This window comes from Lasioglossum baleicum, unplaced genomic scaffold, assembly GCF_051020765.1.
Source record: "Lasioglossum baleicum unplaced genomic scaffold, iyLasBale1 scaffold0848, whole genome shotgun sequence".
NCBI classification, from domain to species: domain Eukaryota; kingdom Metazoa; phylum Arthropoda; class Insecta; order Hymenoptera; family Halictidae; genus Lasioglossum; species Lasioglossum baleicum.
Window position 1 is genome coordinate 49,256 of NW_027469907.1, and position 4,517 is coordinate 53,772.

At 39.9% G+C, this 4,517-nt stretch overlaps 1 non-coding gene across 1 annotated transcript; it reads right to left on the reverse strand.

Moving 5' to 3' along the window:
• Positions 1-232: 232 nt before the first annotated feature.
• On the reverse strand, positions 233-351 carry LOC143220378 (5S ribosomal RNA). The gene has a single exon (XR_013011622.1). It is a non-coding gene; the product is annotated as a 5S ribosomal RNA (ribosomal RNA).
• Between the last annotated feature and the right edge of the window lie 4,166 nt (positions 352-4,517).

Here is a 4,517-nt window from a genome sequence, read left to right on the forward strand (position 1 = left end):
CTCGTTTGTATATAACATATATCCGTATATGTAATAAAATGTTTATACATTCTTAAAAAATCGTGTTTCATTTTCACCAAAAGAAAACGAAACGGCATTTCGAATAGCTCAACAGGATATAGCGCAATTTAAAAATCTTGAGTGCTTTGACACTTTGTGCGTGGAAGAGATCAGTGACTTGAGAATGTAAAATTGTAGAAGAAGGTGGTATAGGAAAGTCAAAAAATACAGATGCCAACAACACGCGGAGTTCCCAAGCGGTAACCCATCTAAGTACTATCCGCGCCCAACGCATCTTAACTTTGGTGATCGGACGAGAACCAGTGCTTTTTGCATAGTATGGTCGTTGGCCACTGCCTTTAAAATGCTCCCGTTTAAATAGTAATTGCAAATTCATACGTAACGCACCGTATAACTATTCGTCACGTGACAGCAATAAAGCTGCGAAACTTTCGTAGCGATTTAAAATAGATGGCGTAACAGTCAGGCAACAGTTTTCACGTAAAACACTCGAGATTATTGACTACGAGACGATCGGACGAGCGGTGTCGAATCTTTTCGACCCGAAGAGCAGGTAGTGCAATTGTTTACAATTACTATGGGCAGAGGATTATCTCTTTGCTCTCGAAGTATTTTCTCACGGTGAATAACGTAGTTCGTAGTGTTCCGTCATGGAACTAAAACATCTGGAAGATACCGGCGCTGTTTTCCATCAGCCGAGCTCTTCGTGCCACATGACAATCAGTCGCAGTATTTCCAGTGAATTGTTACGTCTGAAAAGGTCCTATTACAAGTAGCCCTCATACAACACGGCATATTATAACGCGGTTTCGCTATAGCACGATTCGTAAATTGCGGGAACCCTCCTACAACACGGAATCCTATAACACGGTTTCACTCTAGCGCGATAGGAAAACAAGAAATATCTATGTACAGCATTTTCTGCAGCAGCTGCGAGGCTTGCCGTTTTAACACTTAGCCGACCGATCGGGGAGACTTCGCCATTTCGAAGCCAGTCGGTGCCCGACCGATCGGCGAGATCTCCCACGTTGACTTTAGCAACGCGTTTCTCGGTTTCTGTCATTGTTAACTACCTCGACCTGGGGTTTTTCACAATTGCTGACAAGCTGTTGCTGTGGTGCACGACATATAATAAAATCAACTAATTTTGAAGGCTTTTTATTGCCTATTATTAGGATTCTTTAAATTCGGGATTTGCAGGCCTCTAAAAACCGTTTGCGCTCAACTTCTACTCACGTTGCTAGTCGGTAGTCTGCGTCGAGCCACGGTGTGTTAAAGAACAATTTTTTCGTCCTTAAGATATTAAGCTTTAGCCACAAGCAATGACATATAAAGATAAAGCAACGTTCAAGAAGAAATTTATTTCTTTACAAGTAAAGATACAAATGTTGGATCGTTTATTGATAGGAGAAAAAGCATCGCACATTGGGAAAAGCCTTAATTTGAATGAAGCAACAGTCCGGACCATAAAAAAAAATGAAAAAGAAATCAGAAGTGCAATTGCTGCAGGATCTTCGACATCCGTAAAACGTTCAGCTCGCCCCAGAGCGCCAATAATTGAGAAAATGGAAAAGGCACTCAGCATTTAGATCGATGATTGCTGTAAAAAAACAATTAGATGGCAATATAAAAAAAAGGACTAAAAATTTACAACCATATTAATGAACATGGAGAATCCACTGTCAACCCAGATTTTATGGCGAGTAAAGGTTGGTTTGAAAAATTCAGAAAGGGTTTTGCAATTCATAGCATAAGAATCCAAGGAGAGCATGCGTCGGCTGATCATGAAGCTGCTAGGACATATCCAGAAAAAATTTTAAATATTATTGCCGAACAAGGATACACAGCGGATCAGGTTATCAATGCCGACGTAATTGGGCTTTGATGGAAAAGAATGCCCAATAAAACCTTTATCTCGAAAAAAGAAAAATCTGCACCCGGATTTAATGTGTCCAAACATCGTTTAACGCTCCTTTTGTGTAGTAATGCATCGGGGGACTACATGACAAAACCTTTGCTAGTTTACAGACCTTTGAATCCTCGTGCGCTGAAAGACGTAAATAAAAACACCTTGCCGGTATACTGGAAAGCAAATCCAAGAGCTTGGGTAATAGGAAATTTATTTAAAGATTGGTTTTAAAATTGTTTTGTGCCAAGCGTTGAGCGTTATTTAAGGCAGACAAATTTGAGCTTCAAGGCGCTATTACTGTTAGCTAATGCTCCATGCCACCCACAAGATTTGACTCATCCCAACATGAGAATAGTGTTCCTACCACCTAACACTACCTCGTTGCTTCAACCATTGGATCTAGGTATTATTTATACATTTAATACGTAGCATATAAGAAGATCCTTACAGTGGATTTTAGACGCAACCGATTCGAAATCAATTAAGGAAATGGAAGCTTGAAAAAAATTTTCAATCAAGCACTGAATCGAAATCATATCTTTGTCGCTGAAAGAAATAAAAACACCAACCTTAAATGCGTGTTGGAAGGAGATATGGTCCTCTTCAGTTGAGACAGAAAACATGCGTGAAACATCAGAAAATGAAATTGGTGCCATATTAGAAGTCGCTAAATCAATCGGAGGCGAAGGTTTTGTGGATACGGCTATTGAAGACATTCAAGATTTATTAGTGGACGAAGAAGTTGACGAAGGAGATTTGGTGGAAATGGCATCCCTAGATGCAAATCAAATCGATTTTGAGGACGCTAGCTCTGATAAAGATTGTGCAGTTAAGAATTTAACATTAAAATAATTACAAGAAGGCCTAAGCTTAGCGGAAAATCAGGAGTCATTTTTCTTGAATACAGACCCTTCTACGGAAAGAAGTCGAAAATTCAAAAGGAAGCTGCAAAACTGTCTAGCTCCATGCGGCGAAATGACCTAGTAAGAACCAGCAAGCAAAATTCGAATACACATTTTTTTAAGAGGAAAAAACATACAGAAACATTAAACAGAGAAAAAAGTTCCGAAAGTGAAGGCGATATCGTTCCACTGAAAAAACGTTCTCGGTTGATTATACTGGGCAGTGACGACCAAGAAATTCATTAAATTACGGTTGCGTTAGCTTAAACTTTTTTTTTCTTTTTTTTTCCTCTCTGTTGTACATACATTTACATTTTTAATAAAAATTAAGTTGTTTATGTCGAATTAAAAAAAAAAAATTTGTTTTTAATAAGTTTTTGGAACGTAACCCTCCCTTTTGTACTAGATCTGGGTCTCATACAACACGGTTTCAAAAACAACACGGCATTTTCTAGGAACCTAACTACCGTGTTATAGGAGGGTTACCTGTACTTATTTTCTAGAACTTCTCGTGGTCCGAAACACGAGAACCTAAAACCACACTTTACCGAAATTAGGCTCTGGCACCGAGGACTTGGCTGACAATGGGTCAGCGGGAGGTTCACGTTCTCTGCACTCGTGGACGTTCCCAGACCCTAGCGCAGGGCCATAAATATCGAGTTGCCCCACAAACGGAAAATTCTCCAGTCACCGCGATCGGGTGACATCGTGTAATTTATTAGTACACCTCACTTTTAAGATGGCGGTTCTTTCCACCACCGTCTCGCGTGGGAGGACTTTTCCTCCCTTCAAGATGTTCCATACGAAGAACAAGGGAACGCCCTTGGTTCAAAAACGCCAATCAGGGACGATTTCCCCTGTTTGGCCAATTCCACGGTTTTTCAAGATGCATCTTGGAAAATCGTGGAGAAAGTATAAAAGCTTCCGCAAAACAGGAAGGAGGCAGAAGAAACAAGTCTGCGAAACGTTGAGGAGAAAAAAACAAAACTTTGAAACTTTAAAGCAGAGAGAGAAAGAAAAGTCTTCGAAACGTCGAAGAGTGAAGGTGGAAATTAGTTTCCTTCTAACGTGTTTAGCTTGTAAAGATAATCACGAAGATTATTACCAAGCACAGGCAAATTGAAACAGTTGCCCAAGATTAATTTGGCGGGCAACACATGTCGTAGTCGCGAGACGGCCTTACAACCCGTCGATATTACGAGAGATCGATCGCGACGCCACTCGTAGCTTTTCTTATATCTTTGTATCCTCGTTAACGCTTTTAACAATAAAACGAAAAAGAGTAAAGCACGTGTTTGGGATAGGTTATCGAGTTACTTCGTGTATAGTTATTCTTAATATATTTATCGTTGTGCATTCGTTATTTAGGTTATGGTACTAAAACAAATGGCGACTAACAGTCGCCACTCGATTGCAAAGGGTTAAAGTCACTAGAGTACGTGATCGCGTGTCTTACCTCTGGTCTTACCCTAGATCGCTTTTTATGGGTATTGAACAGTAATGTTTACTTTCTCACTTCTAGGTTCGGATTTCTCAGAAGAACGACGTGTTTGTGTTTTTCTACAGGAACAGGCATCGACAGAGGGGTTTCGAGTTTACGTTTTGGCAAGACTTTTACGCATTTGTTTCCGATGTTTTTGGTATATTAACATGTCAACTTAGGCTTAAAATATTCGTATAATTGT